Source organism: Podarcis vaucheri, assembly GCF_965113315.1.
Source record: "Podarcis vaucheri genome assembly, chromosome: 1".
NCBI classification, from domain to species: Eukaryota; Metazoa; Chordata; class Lepidosauria; order Squamata; family Lacertidae; genus Podarcis; species Podarcis vaucheri.
Window position 1 is genome coordinate 104,690,520 of NC_138759.1, and position 21,947 is coordinate 104,712,466.

Below are 21,947 nucleotides of genomic sequence, written 5' to 3' on the forward strand. Positions count from 1 at the left end.
ATAATAGATGTGCGCCACCACCAAATCCATATGAAACTGGACTTTGGAAAACACCATTTAGCTTAAATGTGAATGTGAATCTACCAAAGTTGCATTTCCTGAGTCAATGCATAAACCGAAACAGCTCTCCTTCAAAATTCTAATTCCTCCAAATTTTGCTGTGTGATTCTACATGGCACAAGCTACTCATGAGTCTATTTGGCTTGCAGCTAGGTGTAGCTTGGCATTTCAAAACAAACAAAATGTTTATTTAAAAATCACACACACACAAGGGACACACCTCCCTGTGGACATCAATTTCTGATCATGGAAAATATATTCAGTGATTTCTATTCTTCACGTTCCATGATGTAGGAAAACCATGACTATCTGAAGTGGGATGATACTGCATTAAGTGCATAATGCCTAGATCAGTCTTTCTTAAACTAGCTGATGAACTACAATTCCTATCATTACTGACCACTGATGGGAGTTGCAATCTATCAACATTTGGAGGACACAGTGTTGGGGGAAGGGTGATCTAGATAATCTATTTCATCCATGAACCTCAAGAGTTAAGGTCAGCATCATATATTCAATTGCAATGCCCCCCAAACTGTATGCTATGGGAGATAGAGGCTTTCAATGAGCATGGCGTTCCAGTGTTTAATTACCTAGCAAAACTCATGGTGTAACATAACCCACTTCTGCGTCACTGGTCGCCACTGGTGGCGATGAGAAACTCACAGCAAGATGATGCCACATCACATGGTACACTTCTGTAGGTATTATAGGAAATCAGGGGAGAATAAGACATGAGGATGTCATTTTTGGCAACAGCTCAGTATCTGCTATAGTAACTAATTCTGCCTTTGGTGTCTTAAGGAAAACTAGTTCAGCTGGTAAAATGGAATATTGTGAAGAGGCCAAGAGCAGGCACAATGTTATTTGACAAAAACAGTAGGACTTCTGCAGAATTAAAGCTTAATAATGGCAACAATAGTGCTTTACTGGATAAAATTAGAGGACTTTACTGTTGGATAGCTCTATTTTTGGCTCAAGGGAGAAACTTTTAAAGTGCTGATGAGTCAAAGTAGGTCATGAAGAGAAGAAAGGAAATTAGATTTTTGTATTTTAAAAACCCCATACACACACAAAACTGCCATGCCTATGTAATAACACTGAGCATGACTGTCACTGTGAAGACGTATTATCTCATTTAGGTAATTAGTGTGAGCAGCATGTTTCCCTACTTATTCCATTCAATTATAGGGTGCTCACTTTGTCATTACTGGAGTATCTTAATGTGACTTGTAATTAGTGTAATTACAATCCAATGTTAATTATATTTGCCACTTAAACATAATTTTATATAGTAATGGTCTCTCTTCTCAATAACCTTATTATGTTGTTTATTCAAACAAAATTAAGTCTTCTTTCATGCATCAAATATGGAGATTACAAGCGGGGGGGGGAGCCTGTCATTTTTATAGTTATGACGAGGGAATCTTTGTCACAGATTTAATTTTGCATCAATGAATATGAAACTGAATATGAAGGAGCAAGGGAGGTTAACAGAGGTGATGAATTAAGCAAAGATAACAGGAGGTAGGTGTGAACACATGCATGTACAGGGGACAGGAGGTTGACCCTGCTGGGCCCACCCTTGACCTCCATTCATCCAAGCATGTAGTCTCTGCTCAGAAGTCCGTTCCACCATGTTACATGGAAACAGAGATGGAAGAATGGGATTCCATGCACTATTCTCACTTCTAACTCCTATGCATACTGCTTGAAGTATTCATAGATGATGTGTTCTTAGATCATTGGGACCTTTGCTTCCCCTGGTGTCCTCATCATACGGAAAACAGTACTATGTGTTCAGAAAAGGATCCATGGGATACATTGACATAGCTGTCAAACTTCCCCCTTTTTAAGGGAAATTCCCTTATTTCAGCGCCACTTTCCGCTGCTGTCCCAGATTGTTAGATATCCCGTAGACTGTCCCCAGGACAGGTGAGGCTGCTGATCCCTTATTTTCGAGGCTGCTGATCCCTTATTTTCAAATCTGAAAGTTGACAGCTATGTAAATTGAGCTGAATGAATGAGGTCAAGAGTGGGGACAGCACACTGCTCCTGTCACATTTTCAACAGAGGCTGGGAACTGCAGTTAGTTAAGGGTAGGTAAGGGGCAAACTACAGCTCCCAGGACTCTTTAAATGTATGTGTGTATGCTGTCATAGAATGGCTGGTATCTGAATAGAGAATGCCTAACCCAGGGTTGGGGAACCTGTGGTCCTGCAGATGTTGTTGCACTATGATTCCCATCCCCTGGACCATTGGCTCTGCTAGCTGAAGGTGATGACCATTGGGGCCCAACAACATCTAGAGGACAACAGGTTCACGATAGGTCACATGGTTGATATATGACTAGCTATAAGACCAACATAATACATGAGAAGTGCTAGAATTTCAGGTCGGCATGTGGAGGTTGGAGGGGGTAGTGGTAGTGGGAGCAATCTCCCTTCCACTACCATGTATTTATAGCCACAGATTTATTGCATGAATAGGACTGTTGTCTTGTGAATTCGTTATATTGATATTGCAGATTTTAAGAGCCCAATTCACTACGTGTTAAAATGAAATGGAGGGAATACACAGAAGCAGTGCTTAGTGGACTACTGTGGTCAAGAGGAAGGTCCAAACATGAAGATGTGCAGAGACTTTGTATTCAGAACATCTGGACACTAAGCGATCAAATCAGTTGAATAGGTCACCCTATCTCCAAAATTAGAACCATCTGGATATTAGTTAATTTCCTATTACACACATGCATACAGTGTTTTATTTGTATGCCGCCTTTCCATAGTTAAAGCCATGTTCAAGGCAGCTTGCAATCGGAAAATAAATTACATAATCACAAATATAACCAAAAGAATCATAAACAATAAATAAAAATACATCAAAAAATACACAACCAAATAACAATTTCCACATTAAATCATGAGAGCTAAAAACAAAGATACAAAAAATAATAATATATTTCTATGTAGCCTGAATCTTGTGTAGTGGATTTCTTCAATACTATTGTGATGTTTAAGGCAACTTTGTTTTGTCATGGCAGTGGCTGTTTGGAAATGCACAAAAGTGTAATGCACAGGCCTATAAATTACACAGGCTTATATATTATATAGACATATTCCCCTGCAGTTCCTTTATATACATGCAGATATCATGTTCTGGGGGGGGGGGAGGCATACCTAAATTATCAGAGCGGGGTGCCTGATTCAGTGAGAAGAATGGGGTGCCTATTTTCTATCAGGCTAGCTCAAGCCTGAGTTTTCCCTGTAGAAACATTCTGGACACATTCTTTAACACAGTTTGAGTAAGCCGATTCTCCTAACAATAGACTTTCACACTCTGTTTTGCAGTTTTTACATCTCTTCACATGCAGCCTACCTATCAAAGAATATCCTATAATTTCCACTACGCCTGCCTTCCCATATGTCCTTCCTGAACCTCACACTGACTTACAAACCTGCCTTCGCTTCGCTTCCCCAAAGTGAAGAGCAGAAGAAGACAGTCAGCATTGTCAGATTCAGGTCTATGCTTAAAAATAATAATAATAAATATCTAAAGGAAAACAAATTGCAGTCTCCCTAGGCACCCTCTTACATTGCTGGACTACAGTGAAAAGGCTACTTTAAAGCAGGCTCTCCTTCATGGAGAGCACGTGTTGTGGTGGGGGCTAGCAAGACACCCACTGTTGCTGGGCGGGAAAAGAGTTTGGCCACCATTATCATTCAGCTTCCTGTTGCTGGGGAGATTTATATGTTGCCATTTCGTTATTGACAGCCATAGCCTTTAAATAACCTGCACGCAGCGTTGAGTTTCCTCTTTTCGCTGCGCATCGGATCACCTGCTCTCCCTCCCTACTTTCAGGTTGTTCGCTTGACCTTGCTATGCCTGTCATGGGGTCGTCTGCTTTTGGGGCAGGGGCCCAGTAGGAATTTTGTCCATTTGGCTGATTGGCTGATGCCATTTGGTTTTTGCCTACTGCGTAGCAAATCGTCACAACTTGTAATTTTGTGGTTAGGCATTGGTTTAGGAATTAGTTGGTGGAGGAGTATGGATTGGCTGTGCCTGCCCCTCCAAAATGCTGCTGTCAAGGGGCTAGGGCCACGCAAGAGCCTGGGAGCATTTGGGGAGAGGTGAGGCATGGTACCCAGTCCCGTCTCTCCCCCCAAAATGTTTTCCCTTTCTGACTTTGCGTGCGTGCGAATGTCAGTCTGTCCCCATGCGGGGTCAGATAGTTGCAACAAATGCCTGAGCAACCACTCACATTGCTTGCAATTTTAATAAAGTTGTGGCCAAAATTATGCCAAAAACTTTAAACTAAAATCATGCGTCAATTGTGTTTTATTGAGGGGTGTCTTGGGGACCTCGACACGCAACATTTATCTCTGAACACACAAAGACACACAAATCTCCTCAGTATTGTAAAACATTTCTTTCATTTTCTATCTTCTAAGATAGTTGCTATACTTCTCTTCTTACAGGGTGAGCTAATCACTTTCAAACAAAATTCACATACCCTCCAACAGTTCTCCAAAGAAAATAGGAATGTCCTATTTAATAATAATAACTATAACTATAACTACGCTAGGCAACTTTCAACATATATAAAAACATAACAAAGCATTAAACATTTTTTTAAAAAAACTTCCCTATCCAGGGCCACCTTCAGATGTCTTCTAAAGGTTGCATAGTTACATAGCTCTTTGGCTCAGGAGTTGCATAACTCCAAACCCTCCAATGAAAATATGATCATCCTAAGGAAAAGTGGGACATTCCAGGGTCAAAACAGAAAGCAGGATGGCTTCTGTAAATCCAGGACCGTTCATGGAAAATGGGGGCACTTGGAGGAACTGAAATCACCTTTCGTCAACTTTCGAGCCACTGGCTTTTGTTTTTTTAGAGCACCTGCACTTTTGAGGAAAAGCACTTTTGCTTTTACTGTTGCTATACTACTAGCTGAGATTGCAATCATTTTGGGGGGGAGAAAACAAAAAACGATGGTTTCAATAATGCAAAACGCTTTCCCTTGGACTCATCTGGTGTTCTTGGAATGTCCCTTATTTCGCATGTGCTATGAAATATGCATATGAAGCAATAAAAACCCCTCTTAACTATACCATATGGTTATGAAATGGCTTTAGCGTGCTCTGTTATTGCCCTATAAATAATAATAGAATTCTTAAATAAACAGGGATTTCTTACTTTATACGCATGTCAATAGTGTCAATTGAATCCATCTAGGTCGGCCTGCTTTTCCCAATTTACCCATAGCTCTGTTTTGCAATACTGTATAAGGCAGCGGCGGGGGGAGGGGGGTGCATTTCTGGAAGATGACTGCAATTCTCAGGTGATTAAAGGCACTCCAGCTTTAGCTTGGTGCCTCCTAATACCACTTGAGGTGTGCTATAATCACCTAGAAATCCAGTGCCTGGTGTGTTTTATTGCTTAATAAATAGTAGCAGCAGGGGCATCTTTGGAATGTCTATTCATAGCAGACCTATTCAATATTAACTAGAGCAATTGCTTTTGGGAAGGTGGGCTGACAGTGGAGATGGGGTGATGCTGTATTTTAGTCGGCACTTAAGCATTCTTTGTGGTTTAGGAAACATCTGAAAGATGTGTGTGGAGAGCCTCCAAGTGTCCTGTTTTCCAGGGGCAGTCCAAGATTTACAGAAGCCATCCTGGTTTCTGATTTGACCCTGGAATGTCTCACTTTTCTTTAGGACGTCCCTGTGCTTTTGAATTCTGGTGCTGGAGGATACTCTTGAGAGTCCCATGGACTGCAGGAAGATCAAACCTATCCATTCTTAAGGAAATCAGCCCTGAGTGCTCACTGGAAGGACAGATTCTGAAGCTGAGGCTCCAATACTTTGGCTACCTCATGAGAAGAGAAGACTTCCTGGAAAAGACCCTGATGTTGGGGAAGATGGAGGGCACAAGGAGAAGGGGACAACAGAGGATGAGATGGTTGGACAGTGTTCTCGAAGCTACCAACATGGGTTTGACCAAACTGTGTGAGGCAGTGGAAGACAGGAGTGCCTGGTGTGCTCTGGTCCATGGGGTCACGAAGAGTCGGACACGACTAAACGACTAAACAACAACAAATTTTTATCAGAGAAATATTGGAGGGTATGGAGTTATCCGACCTCCGAGCCATCTGAAGGCAGCCTAGTGTAGTGTTTTTTTATTGTTTAATGGTTTATTATGTTTTTATATATGTTGGAATCCACTCAGCAGAGTGGCTGGGGTAACCCAGTCAGAAGGGCAGGGTAAAATAGAATGATGATGATGACGATGGTGGTGGTGGTGGTGGTGATGGTTCCATTTTTCTTCAGTGAGCATCTTATCTTCGTAATGGAAAATGCATTAGCTCAGTGATGTAATGAACACAAGCTTTGCCTGCAGCTCATGGTCAGTCCCCAGCATCTCCAGGCAGAAAAGGTTTCAGAGAGAAATTCTGTTTGTGAAATCAGCAGGTGCTGCATGAAAAAAAAGTAAGCCTTTTTTTTTCTTGGGTAGGGCAAAGCAGCTTCATAATAAGCACAATGTCAAAGGAGTAAAGTGATAAATTGGGCCAATTTCCATCTAACAGGCCTGCAAGTCACCCTACTGCAAAGTAAACATAGCACAATTTTAATTATGGTTACAGGCTTGCCCATTTGTTTTCTCTGTGTCATTTAAAACATGATACGGGGTAGTTAATAAAGTTATCTATTCGCTGGTTAAGTGCACTTTAATTTTCTTTCTTGAGAGGGCCATTACTTCAGAAGAATTGTATATCTCCTTCATAAATTCTCTCCTGACTTGATGTTTCAAAGAGGCCACTTTCTCTAGGACACATGTTACAAAATGCAGCTTCGATAAATAGGTGGCAAAGTGGAGGCATGGTATCTTTCCTACACAATTTTGCGCAGCCACAAGGATCTGTAATATGGAACAACACTTTGAAATAAAGTTCTTTAAAATAAGGAATGGCATTGAAATGAAGGGTGTGTGTGTGATAGCTATGCTCAGCTGAACTGCGTTCAAAAGCGCTACCTCAAAGTAGTTAACGTACTTGCCAGGCAAGCTAAAGATGAATTAACTCAATTTGGGGGTAGAACGTTGAATGATTTCTAGTTCATCTTCACATTCATTCATTTCCCACTGCCAGCAGAAGGTCTGAACTCTTAGCTTTCATTTTTTTAAAAAAAACAACATTAAGTCAATTTAACATCTTTAAAGAAAGTTAGAAAGCAAACTGTGGAGACAATAGGCTTCTTAGGCAGATACAGAGGCGCTGCTGCTGAGCAACCAGAAGGAAAGAATATGAAGCATTTCCTATATCTTCCCTGCTGAAGAGATTTGATCTGTTCCAAAAAAAACCCAACAGTAAATAGTACATGTACAGTGGTACCTCGGGTTACATACGCTTCAGGTTACATACGCTTCAGGTTACAGACTCTGCTAACCCAGAAATAGTGCTTCAGGATAAGAACAGAAATCGTGCTCCAGTGGCGCAGCAACAGCAGGAGGCCCCAGTAGCTAAAGTGGTGCTTCAGGTTAAGAACAGTTTCAGGTTAAGAATGGACCTCTGGAACGAATTAAGTACTTAACCCGAGGTACCACTGTATAGGAACAAAGTGATGGATGCCTTGTGCTTTTAACAGCAAGCACAAATAAAACAGGGCAAGCCTTTTCTAGTCTGGTAGTGCAATAATGGGGAAAGCTTTACCTGTTGACATTCTTTCTGTCAGACATTTTATTACCTGTGTGTGGCCCCTGAGTTGCCATTGGATCCTATACTTCAGCGTAGCAGCATATAACATTCTGAATGCTATTTTTTGTTTTTGATTTGGTAAAATGAACGAAAAAGTTCATTTGGATGAACTTGAACTGAACTACTATGTTGTAAAATAAGGACAAACTAGAACTTAAATATTCCTTTTTGGACAGGATGAACTGGTGCTAGCTCCTTTTTCAAATTAACTGTCCAAGTGCTGGCAAAGTTAAGAGTCATGTGTATTGCCCCATTCACTTTTTTACTTCAGTTCCCACCTCTACAGGTATGTAGCCCGTGGAAAGTTACATGAGGTAATGTGGACCTTGGGCTAAAAAAAAGTTCATTCTGGGTTACTGATAGACCAGAATTCAGGTTCGATTGGATTTTTGATTCAATCAGCAAGGGGGACATCACATGCAAAGAATTTGCTTTTGAATATTGGGGTGTTGGTGGTGCTTGATCTTTCACTTAAAATAAAATGTCCTAGAAACCAGCATTTTAATCAAAAGCCTTATGGAACAAGCACAATTTATATGCAGGTGCATCTGGAACCTAAACAACTTCTCCTGGCATCCTTCCTTGAAAGCAATTCTAGGCAGCATGTGTGGGAGGTTTATGCATCCCAATTTCTTCAGTCATTTAAAGCTTTATTATTAACTGAGCTGACATGGCACAGTAAGAATTTATTCTCTATGCTGGAAACCGTTACATTACAGTCTCAGCATGGTCCCCCTTCCACCACTTGCACCCTAATCAAGGATGGGAAGATGCATCGAATTACACACTGCTGAGTGATTCTTCCTCCAACCTAGACTGTCCTGAAACAAACTCAAGCAAGGTGTGTGTGTTTTCCCCCAGCCATCACTTCAGCGATTGGAGAAGCTTAGTTGTACCGGAGAAACGGAGGAGGTTTTTTAAAGTGTGCAGAAGAGACTATGCCCAACTAAGCAGCAAACTACTGAGATTGTTTTCATTAGTTCCAGCAGGCTCTAAACTCTGAAGCCTGCCAAGGCCAGGGAATTCTGGTAGCAGGGATTATTAAGACATTTGCGGAAAAGATTGCCGTTTTATTTCAGCTCTTCTTGATTGAAACGCTTCCAACATTTATACCTCTTCCTGGAAAGGATTTGGCAATACTATGTAAGGTCAAAGCAGATCTCATTTTCCTACTCTTGCTAGTAATATACTATACTAGAGTTATACTAGGTGCTGTCTAGAATGTGGAGGTGGTATTTAAGTTTTACTCAGAGAAGACACTTTGAAATTGACAAACCTGACTATGTTGGCCCCATTAAATTCAGTCGGTCTACTCTGATTAAAAAATTTTGAACACCACCTGTAAAGCCTTTTCAAGCTTCAATCCCTGTTATTTAGATATTTATATACAGTGGTACCTCGGGTTAGGTACTTAATTCGTTCCGGAGGTCCGTTCTTAACCTGAAACTGTTCTTAACCTGAAGCACCACTTTAGCTAATGGGGCCTCCTGCTGCCGCTGCACCGCTGGAGCACAATTTCTGTTCTCATCCTGAAGCAAATTTCTTAACCTGAAGCACTATTTCTGGGTTACCTGAAGTGTATGTAACCCGAGCTCCCACTGTATTGTATTTCTGTTGTCCAAAGTGGTTTGCAAAGCTATACGGTGGTACCTTGGCTCTCAAATTTAATCCCTTTCGAGAGTCCTGGAACCATTCAAAAACCAAAGCGCTGCTTCCGATTGTTCAGGAGCCAATTTGTTTGTTCAGGGGGCAATTTGTTTGACAACCAAGCCATTTGGGAACCAAGGTACCACTGTAATACAAAATTCAGCTGTTTTAGAAATCACCTCAGTCTTCTTTCATTGAAATGAGTTAATGTTCTATCTGAAGGAGAAGGAACTCTTCTCCTGCCTTACTGCTACCTTTTGGGGTGGGAGAGTGGACTCATTGTGAAGGGTGCAGCCTAGAGGGGAGATGTCCTGGGGAGAGTTCCAAAGGCCAGATAGAGAGGCCTGGGTGGTTACTTTGGCCCTGGTGCTGAGGTTTCCTACCCCTGCTGAAAAGGGTTTCAGGGGCATATATTCAGCTTGCATTGGAACAAACATTATGTATGAGAACAGTTTGCATTGGAACAACCAATGTGAATTGAGTTTCAGCTTCATGTGCTCCACACTCTTCTTTCCTCCTCCAGCAGAGCCAGAAAGAGGAGATTGGAAGGTAAAGGTAAAGGGGCCCCTGACCATTAGGTCCAGTCGTGGCCGACTCTGGGGTTGTGGCGCTCATCTCGCTTTATTGGCCGAGGGAGCCAGCGTACAGCTTCCGGGTCATGTGGCCAGCACAACTAAGCCGCTTTTGCTGAACCAGAGCAGCGCACGGAAACACCGTTTACCTTCCCGCCCAAGCGGTACCTATTTATCTACTTGCACTTTGACATGCTTTCGAACTGCTAGGTTGGCAGGAGCAGGGACCGAGCAATGGGAGCTCACCCTGTCGCGGGGATTCGAACCACCGACCTTCTGATCAGCAAGCCCAAGAGGCTCGGTGGTTTAACCCACAGTGCTGCCCACGTCCCTTAGGCAAGACGTAGTTAGCCTTAACTGGAAAAAACAAGCCAATTTTGGTTCTTACCAGTCAGTAGAGCATGAGACTTTTAATCTTCCAACTCTCCAATCTATGATTTTGAAACCATGGTTTCTGATTGTTGCTTGCTTGCTTAAACCATAGTTAAGATTAACTAGAATTCTGAGAACTCTTGCACCCTAAGTCACAGAACAGCAACGCTCCCAGAATTTCTTTCACTTATGGATTTCTGCATCCTACCCAACATTTCTGCTGAAAGATTAATTGTGGCTTTAATTTAATCCATATTTACGTGGGACTAAGCCCCACTCAACACCACAGGAACTTCTTCCATGTAACCATGCACAAAATTGTGCTGTGCATGAGTTTGCAGAAGACGTATTACCAATTTTTTTATATATACAGCCGGTTCTCATCATGTAAGTCTAGTGGAGAATGCAAATGGTTATACAATCAAGGCAGAAGCATACGCCATGGCTCATTTTCACATCAGATGTTTCAGCAATTTTAAAACATTCATATGCTTCATAAATCCCAAGGCACTCTTTATGAATTAACAATGTGGAAATCTTACTTTACCATTTAAGTTAATTTGAGCAATAAAGTTTCTGGCTGCTAGTCCAAGCAAAATGCAGACAATGTGCCTTTAACAAAAAGATATTAAAGAAGCTGCTAGTGAATTTGGGTTTCAAATTTTCACTGGTAATAAAATGCTAAGATTTGTTTGGGGAGCAAGTGTTGTGGGCGCTGACTCTACAGAATGAGAGGCACAATGTAGACACAGCAATACATTTTAGTTACAGGACTACATTTCAAGAAAAGGAGTTCTTAAGGATGGATGGAGAATGCAACTTCCAGAAGTCATTGGACTCCAATCCCTATCAGCCTCAGCCAGCTGCTCAAAAGCCCAAGATGGTGGGAGCTTTAGTCCAGAAGCATCTGAAGGGTCAAAGGCTCCACATCCCTGCTTGAAACATTTGCTATCACCAACAACAGATATCTATTAAATAAAAAGGAGACTCGTTCAGTTCTATAACCTGTCATAATGCAGCACATGCCTTCAGGAAGCGGAAAAGCTAAATTTAACATTTGCTTTGCTGGCATTACACCTCTTTAATTGAAGAAGCAGATGGCACTTGCATTCGCTGCAGTAGCATACCTGTAACACAGTATCTTATATGTGGATGGGTCATAGAATCATAGGATCAGAGAATTGTAGAGTTGCAAGGGACCCTGAGGATCATCTAGTCCAAGCCTCTGCAGTGCAGGAATATGGAGCTGTCCCATACAGAGATCGAAACTGCACCCTTGGTGTTATCAGCACCATCTGAGCTAGCTGAACCCAAACAGAATCCCTAGCTTGTTTGCCATCAGAATTAATTCAAGGTCTCCATGCTAAATGAACAATCCTATACATGCCAACTCACAAGTAAGCCCCACTAAATTCAATTGGACTTGCTGTTAATTCAAAAGGAAGCTTTAAACAGTAAAACCTAGGAAAGCTGACATCAGGATTCCTAGACTGGATCGACAGTGATCTATAAAAACACTATTTTCAAAACGTAATACAGTCGTACCTTGGGTTACAGATGCTTCAGGTTGCGTTTTTTTGAGTTGCAGATGCGGCGAAACCCGGAAGTACCGGAACAGGTTATTTCCAGGTTTTGGCAGTCACGCATGTGCAGAAGCGCTAAATCATGCTTTGTGCATGTGCAGAAGCGCCAAATCACAACCCACATGGGCGCAGATGCAGTGCTACGGGTTGCGAATGTGCCTCCCACACAGATCACATTCACAACCCGAGCCTCCACTGTATAGCTCTCAATGCAATTTTCCATTGGCAACAGATTGGTGCTCTACAACGCCCTCTGGTGTCACATTTTTATAACGCATTTTTATCGTTATAACTGACCAGTGTAGATTAGTCCCTAGTCAGAACATTGCTCCATCTAGCTCAGCATTGTTGGCACGATGGTTCTCCAGGGTTTCAAACAGGAAACCTTCCCAGCTCTACCTGGGAGATGCTGAGGATTGAACCTTGGACATTTTTCATGCAAAGCAGATGCTGTGACGCTGAGCTACATTCCTTCCATATAATACTCAAGAGTCATGGTCATTTTATGGACTGTCCATGGTACTTTACAGCACAATCCTATATATGCTTATTCAAAATTAAGTCCCACTGAGTTTAATGGCACTTATTCTCAGATTAGTGGATGGAGGAGTGTATCCAGTTAAGTCATACGCAGAGTTGGCTTATTGAAAGCAAGAGGTTTAAGCTAGTTCATTGTAATTGGTCTACATTAAGTATCCCTTTAATATTTAAGTATTCTAATCTGATTGTGCAAATGAGGTGCAACAGTCTATGACAGCAACAACACACTGATGGAATACCAGCAAACTGTTACATGGTGTTGTCATGTTGACACTTGGAATAGTACTTAATATCCTAAGTACTTATATGTGCTTTGTGTAATAAGACAAGATCAAGCTGTTAAATCAAGTCTGCAATATGAGAAACACATGCTTATGCTGGAAGGTTTTTGCCACATCACCTCTATGATTGATTGACTGATTAATTGAAAAGTATTCCAGTCCTGCAATAATATCATTTCCTTTACTGAAAAAGTAATCACATTTTCAATCACATTTGTTGAATCTCTCTCCCAGTTTATTTTTATAATCAATAATAATAATAAAATGTACACTACACCGATCACTAGAATTCCATTTTTAAAGGAATCCAGGATAGCTTTGATAGATTCTATTGCCCTCTTTTAACATATCTTTTTTAGATTTCCACGTAGTATAACTATGATTAATAAGTCACCAGGCAATTTCAAGGGATTTTAGTCAAAAAGCTCTGGCCTGTTCACTCCTACAATGTGCTCTGAAGTCGGCATTGATAATCAGTAGCAGCCTGCAGGTGTGAAACATAGAAGGGCCTTTAGAAACTGTATATGCTGTATCCATGTTTCTGTGAGAACAATTCACTTCATAGATCAGGAGCTGGAAAACCTTTTCAGACAAAAGGGCCATATTCCCCTAGGGGCAGCCTTCCAGGATACGGATACCTGCAGCAAGCAGGGGTAAAGGTGGGCAGAGTGACAAATGCTCACAAGGTCTGGGTTTCATGGGACAGATGTTCCGGAGCTGTGGGGCAGCTGCCAAGTTTACCACTCTATAAGGCCTTATTGTTGTACAGTGGCATGCAGTGAAATTTTTTGTAGGGGAACAGCTAGGGCCAGAGGCGCCAGGGTGATGGGGGTGGGGGGGGAGCTGCACACATGACATCACAATGTCCTGATGTCACCATGGGAAGGAGGTGCCAGGTCTCTGACAGGATGCTGGAGCCCTGTTGCCTCTTTCCCAAAGCTGGGTAGTCTTTGGGAAGGTGGCAGGACAGCTCTTGGACCCTGTCAGAGCATCACGCTTCCCTCCCTAAGCCAGGCAGAAGCTTCCCTGGTTTTGAGAAGGAGGCGCCAGGCTTTAATACTCTAATTTATCAGAAACGTTTAGGGGACCAGCCTAGTCCCCTTAGTCCCCTGACAGCACGCCACTGTTGTAGTACTTGATAAATCAGTAGAATAGCAAAAAGGCTAAGATCCCAGTAGACCAACCTTCCTCAGCCTAGGATCCTCCAGATCCCCTATGACAACTCTCATCACCCCCTGATGACAAACTGAAGGCAGTTGCAGTTCAAAATATCTGGAGTCCACCAAGTAGCTCATATACATAGCTGAGCTGAGTCTGTGGGTGGTGAAGATATTACAGGATCTGTGCATGGCTCTCATTAAAATCCGAATGTTTTCTGTTATGATTGCTTTAAGAGCCTTTGTGTTTCCTAAATTGGCACACACCCTTGCCACAAAGGACACGTTTTTAACCAATGATTGTACTGCCCATACTGATATCGGAGTTCAGCATGTTTCTCCATGAAGTGCTGCGCTTGTAGCCGGTTTGGCATGGATCACTGTACCTCGACATAAGGTACTGAAATAATCTCAGGGTAGTCATAGCAACGGCATTAATAATGAAAACCCAAAGTACTTAAAACAATCATTAATAAAACCATATAAGTTTCCAATTATAGTCCAATGCAATGTTTTCTTTCTGTCACACGATAAAAAGAAACACTAAGCACTAATACAGAACAACAACAACAACAACAACACCCAATATATTGGAGCTGAGAAATCTCATCCAGTGTTCATAAATGTAAACAGGGGCTCAAAATCCCCAATCTCACTCAGAAAATGGATAGACATCACTATCCTATCCAAATTTATCTGCGAGCCAATGGAACTTGTGTGTGTGTGTGTGTGTGTGTGTGTGATTGGAGTAAAAAAAATACTCCACTGTCTAAGCAAAAATGACCATAACAAAGAAAGGTCAGCAAAGCCACACACTCAAATTGCTTGAAACAATAAATACTGAAGTAATTGTAGTGATAATGCAAGGTTTTAATTATAATTAGTCCATTCCCTACAAGCCTATCACACAGAAACCCCCTCCATTGGTTTGTGCTATCATGAACACACCACCCAATGTGTAACAAAGTTATCATTTAGTAAAAGTGGGTGAGCCTGCACACACTGGAAGCCAAAACCTTCTGTCAAAGGCAGAGGTTCAATATTATTTGGGGGGCATTTTCAGGGGTCCTCGAACTAAAAGGCATGTCTCCACCTGTGGTGTAAAAGGTTACAAGAGGGACATAATTTAAAACCAGACACAGCCATTGCAATAGGAAATCCACTGCTATATTACCTCCCCCCCCCCAAAAAAAAAAATAGAGGACAAATAAGAATTCAGATTTTCATAGTACTGGTATATGCTAATTTATATTTACAGAAGCAGATTTAGAAATAATTACTGTAATTTAAATAAAAATACAATAGTGTGCAAAGCAGGACTTGGTCAGTTTTATACCTTTACCAGAGTCACACTCTCCTGGAAGTGGGAGTTTTTTGTGGGGAGCAGAAAGAAAGTCAAATGACTTTTGGGTTACAGTAATGTATGGTGGCAACCATACATGAATATATGTTGTTTTCCCCAAGATCATGGTCCAGGGAGGGGAAGATGACTGTTCCCATGGGCTAATCAAAATTACACGTTTGTGGATGAGTTATTTTATATGTCATATATATTTTAGAGGTCAGTATTTAGTTTATTACATTTATACCATGCCTTTTCTTCCTTCATGGAACCCAAGGCAATGGTATGTGCATATAGTCCCTTCTCATGTATGCTGAGCTCACAGATGATGGGGTAGTGTGACAGCTGGCCAGGATATAAGAAGGCACCACCCTCCATTTTGCCCTGTATGTGTCGCAAGCAGCACTGTTTCCATTCTGCTGCAATTTGGCTTCCTACAAAACTATGTCATTCATATCATGTCATCAGTTACATATCATTACATACTGTTGGTGAACTGAAAACAACAGCAATTATTACCAATCACATTCACTGGATTTATTTCCATTACAGCCATGGGAAGAATCAGCAAACATTGGTAGTTTCCTCTTCTGTTTCTATTTTGGTGGAATTCTCCCACAACCCTGCCCCAGACTGGTTAATTGTGTCAGCCCTGTGGCTCTCTCACATGTATTTTGATCTCTCGATCTCTCTCTCTCTCTCTCTCTCACACACACACACACACACACACACACACTGCCTTACGTAACACCCCATCTTTGTATGATCCAGAATAATAGGAAACTGGGAATATTCAGAAATCCATATAGGCCTTGCATATGTCAATGAATGTAGACATTAATTAGACATTGGTCAACAGAGTTTGGAATATGCATAGCTCTCCCTATATGCTAAATGTTACCCAGTGTCAGTTCATTTCAAAAGATGGTGTCAAATCCTAGCATTGGCTTCAAACCACCAAGGAATAATAAAATGCTAAATTCAACTCTGTCTTGATTCACTGCCAATGAATAGATGGTGTAATATGTTCAGTTCTCGTCAGGTTCAGGTTTTTTTTAAAAAATTAAAAAGTCAACACGAGCAGCTGTGTTCTTAACAAGCACAAACTGAGCAAAAAAATATTGTCAGGCTGCTTGGTGAGTAGATCCCAAAAAGGGGAGTGGGGGACTATTAATCAATAAAATGGCACATCATGAACAAAGCCTGTACCTGATACTGCATTATGTATCAGCTCTGAAGAAGAAGAAACTCTTCTTGCATCATATGCGTTGGCACGCATTAGTGAAGCATTGGTGCCAAGCACACTGTGGGCCTTGAATAAATGTTTCATCACATATATAATCCTATGAGATCAGATTACATTGAAGTTTACAGATTTGTGACTGCTTTGGTGACCCTTAAGAAGAGTGGTGTGCAGTGTTTGGCTGGCCTTCCTAGGAAAGGTCAAAGCTTGTTAATGTAAGGTTCCTGCTCCCTGCTGGCCACCTGGAGACAAGCACCTTTGCTCAAGAGCAAAGTAGGACTTCATGTGCTCTGCTGAGCAGTGGCTGAAGAGCTTTTCCCCCTCCCACTTCCCTTTGCTGCAAGGAAGGGAGCATGCAGGCTTCAGGCGCTGAATGGTGGTGGATGGCTGTGCCCCGATGCTGAGAGCCTTTCCTTCCCAGTCTGTTTCTCCTCTTATATCGCAACTAGGGATGGGAGAAGGTGTCCATCTTGATTGTCGAAGTCCAGTTAAGATAGTGGGTGGGGGGCATGTATGCCACCTTGAGCTCCTTGGACGAAAGGTGGGATACGCATGCAATCAACCAGCAAGTGAACATATCTTAAAAATTCAAAAACAGTGCAATTTGAATGAAACTTTATACTTTACACACCTTTAGTGTCCTGAAAATTCTGGCAGCCATACTGAAAATATGAGATGATAGATAGATGATAGATAGATAGATGATAGATAGATAGATAGATGATAGATAGATAGATAGATAGATGATAGATAGATGATAGATAGATGATAGATAGATAGATGATAGATAGATGATAGATAGATAGATGATAGATGATAGATAGATAGATAGATAGATAGATAGATAGATAGATAGATAGATGATAGATAGATAGATAGTAGAAAGATAGATGATAGATAGATATAGAGTCAGAAGGAACCACGAGGATCCCTGCAAGGCAGGAAACTTTTGCCCAATGTGGGGCTTGAACCCACAACCCTGAGATTAAGTGTCTCATGCTATGTTTACAACCTCAGAGACTGTCATTCATAGGCATTTTAGCGCCTTTGCATTTTTATTATGCCTTATCCCAAATAATCTCCCAGACAATTCCCAAGAGTCAGGTAGTGGGGTAGCTTGGATATGAGTGGGGCCTAACAGAATCTGGTGGGTCATCATGGATGACATGGATTAGCTTTTGAGGTTGGACCGATAAGCAGTAGGTGATTAGCAACCCTGAATAGACAGACAGTTTGAGCTAAGTTGGCCACATTCACGTCTACCTTCAAGATCTTATCTTTCCTTCTTCAACTCAGTTAAAAGAGTAAACAAACAAACAAAAAGAGGAAATTCTGTTTGCATGGTTTTTTATTTATTGGGGTTTTGGTGTCGTTTTTTCTGACACTTGGTTGAACAAGCACAGGGTAGGCAACTGGTAGGTTGGGGGTGGGGTGGTTGTAAATCAAAGTACTTATAAAAAGTTAAGGAATGTTCCTAATGAGCCTTCCCCCCCCCTTTCAATCAACCAAACTTTCACTTCCATTTTGATTTCACAAGCAGGGTCCTGGCAAACATCCCACTGCAATATATGTTGCTGAGAAATTCCAAGGGGAATTCCTTATGAAACTGCCAGGTTTCCACCTCATTGCTTACAGAGCCATACAGCCCTTAGGCCTAGACATCTGGAAATAAAACCACAGTCTAGCCTTCAACCTGTTGGGACTTGCCTTACAGGAATATATATGGAAGAATGTGTTCTCCCTCCCATCACCCACATCCCACTATATGAGGTATGGATGACATACACGTGCACACATGAAAACATCTTTAAACACATGTGTACATCCACCCAGGAAGCCTAACTGGGCTGGGATGCCCAGGCATGTATATAAGGGTGCATGTCTTCCACATTTTACTTTTGTTGCTGGTGTTGAAAAGCCATCCATATTTCTGTTCCAAACGCTGAAATAATACAGTTTTCAAACAAGTCATTTGCAATACCCAGCAAAACTCTGTAGCTGCAAAACTGCTCTTAGACACCAAAAATGAAGTGCCACAACACGTGCCAAAAATCCAGACTATATTATTTTCTCACATAACAGTGATGGTGTTAGAACAAATCCAGGAAAACAAACCGGATGGCCACAGAAAATAATAATTGGTTACATCCAAAGGAACTTAAATCAGAACATTTGAGGTTCAACCATCTCAAAAAGTTCACATGCCAATGTTTCCTATAATTGAAAGCATCAAGGCACTATATTTCTCTGTCCTTAAAGGCTCATCAGTAGGAATCTGCAGGAAGTAAGATTGCAATTGGCATCAAAGCAAAGTATACATTAATTAAAGTTTGATATGGACCAACTAAGCTGCTCTGTCAGAGCCAGACATCTCCCAAGATCTTTGGTCACCTACAAGTAAGATAAGCAAAAAGTCTTACAAGAGGTCAGCCCTCAGTCAAGACTTTTCAAACAGCTGGGCAAAGATGCACCTAAGCTATTGTGTGGTAATAATGTAAAAGTTTATGACTTTTTGTAGCAATCTGAACAGCATTTTTTAAAGAACCTTGGAAGATCACACACACATATATATATATGAAGATGGGATAATGATAACAAATGATTGATAATCCCTGACAGGGTTAGTGTTTCCAGTTCTGTAAATGCATGCACATCAAATAGCAATAATAAACTAGCAAAGTCATATTTAGAGTAGACCCATTTAAATCAATGCATTCTGGTTAATAATGACTAACTTATTTATTTCAAAATAAAAAAATTCCTTCCAGTAGCACCTTAAAGACCAACTGAGTTAGTTCTTGGTATTATTATTTATTTATTTCAGCTGCTGGACTCTGAAGTTGACTTAGGCTGCTAATTCTAGCTAAGTCGACTCAAAAGCCCCACTGAACTCAGTGGGACTTACTCCCAAGTAAGTCAGGTTAGAGTTGCAGCCCTTGTGGATACAACCCTCTGTAATGAGTAAATAGCAAGACGGCGTCATCTGCCATTGCTCATTGCGGCTTCTCCAATAGAGATCCTTTACAGACTGGACCAGGAACATGCAAGATGGAGGGCACAGGGGCATCTCCAGCTCTCAACAAAGATGGAATGACAAGTGACAAATCCACAAGCTGCGAATGTACAGTCATGAAATTCAGTAGCCTCACAGCTGTGCTTTTGTAACTTGCAATTTCGAAAAATGTATGCACTGGCACCAGGCTTTCTGGCAGATGATATCATTTTACAGATGACACTTGCGGCGTCTGCCAAACTGACATCCAAGTTTTGCCTTGCTCTTTCTGTGTAAGAGATCGCTGTATTAACACCACTTCTCACAGGGTGAGCTGTTTATTTACCACAATTTTGGCACTGCGCAGCAACGCATTCAAGTCACTACCTCTGCATGTGGCTTCATTCAGTACGGTTGAATTTAACTGTGTTTGGACAAGAGTATTGTGCGTGTTTTTCCCCCCTTTTCCTAGCCTGATCCCTGTAAGAAAATGCGCTCTGCCTTGGAATTGTCTTCATTTCCTCCCCCAGAATGTATGATTCATACACTTTCTTTGTGTGATTTTGATTTATTTACTTTGCTTTTTTTTTATATAATCATATTTATTAAAATTTCCAATAATAACAGAATAGAAAAGATAAGAAAGATAAAGAAGAGAAAGAAAAAGAGAGACTAGTTTAGACCCTTCTTTTCATAGCCTTCTTTCTGGGACTTCCTCCTTCCCCTCCCGACTGTATTCCCCTTTCCCTAAGTTGGTTCCACAAGTTCTCATCCCCAAATTTAAGCCTAATATATTTTACTCATAAACCAATTTAAATTTACACAATCTTAACATCACTCCTCGTCTTATAATAAAACAAAATTTTCCCCCCAAGATCAGCTCTCATTCCTTCCACGAGTTCCCCCTTTCTAAAAAAGGAAAAAAACGAAAACATATAGGATCAAAGTTATAAAGAATATAAGATAGAATATATAGAAAAGTTCAAAAAATTGGTTACAAAGCCTTTGGATTCTAGGATTCCCCCTCCCTTCCCCGGTTTTGATTCCCCATGTCCATTTGTCTGTATGTTGTCGGCCTGGAGATCTTAAGTCCACAGCCAAATTTTTCTCAGTCCATCTTGCCGGTTTCTTCAGATTTGGTTGTTTTAATAATATTTAACTTCATAAATCCAGTCTAATAGAGGCCTTTAATTTTCCTTAATCTTTTGTTGCTCCTCCCATTGTTCTTTCTGTCTTGTTCAGCTGTCAAAACATTCTTGTTTCAAAACTTAGTGTCTCTACAGAGGTTTGTTATTCAGGGACAAAGACTTACGTCCAGTTCCTTTCTTGCTTCAATAGAAGATTCTATTGTATTATGGTCACCTCTGTAGACAAAATAATATTTCAGTTCTGCAGCTTTCCCAGGAGATAAGACCTATGCACATCCCAGAGTAGTTTTCCACATACGACACTTGTAATGTCCCGAAACCCCTCTAGGGAGATTGCAATAACTTTGTATCCTCTAGTCCAAAAGTCAATTTGTTGTTTCTTTTTCCCCGACAGTTTATATCCATATTTATATCAAATTGTAACAAAATTAACCAGCAAAAAACTTGTAGCAAAGTCCTCTTTATATTTTCCAGCTTTGACAGCTCCTTTGACAGCTGTCAAATTCTCCATCTCTCTTCGCCAGGTTCTCCGAATCGCCCCGGTTCCCAGGGGGGGGGGTTGCCTTTTTCCTCTCACCCTCGACTCTTCTCCTCCAGCACAGTTCTTATAATTCACATCGTGGAGTTAGTAATTTTTGTCATCAATAAACTTCTAAATCGATCTTGGTTTCTCAGTCCTTGTTTTAGCATGTTTACAATCAGGGAGGGGACTGACTTCCTTTTTGGATCCCCTCCCGCTCGTGCCAAATCCGGAAAAAATTTTCTTTTTTCCTCCTTTTATACCCGGTTGCCCAATTACTCACGGGTTGTTGTTAATTGTCCGAATTTCCTTTGGAAGAAGCCAGCGCTCTCCGCCGGATGGCATGCGGCTGCGCCCGGCAGGGGAAGCGGAGGACTCAAAGCACCACGCCACTCCCCGGCGCCCGATCCGTAGCCTTTAAAAAGGCTCCTTCACGAGCCGGGAGGGCGATAACGGTGCCAGCCGAGTCACCATGTCCACGGGATCCGTTCCCGTGGTTTTTAAGGGTCCCCGCGTCGCCGGCGCGGTAGGACCCGACCCCTGCCGAGCCGACTCCCTCCGGAGCTCGGAGGGAGTCCGCCATTCGGCGATGGCGCTAACCCGGAAGCTGATTTATTTACTTTGCTGAATCACTGTGAATTATTACAGTTAGTAGCTGCATGGCTGATTTTCTTTCTCCGGAGTGATGGAAATGACTCCCTCTTTCCACCCATTACCACTATGGTTAAACTAGC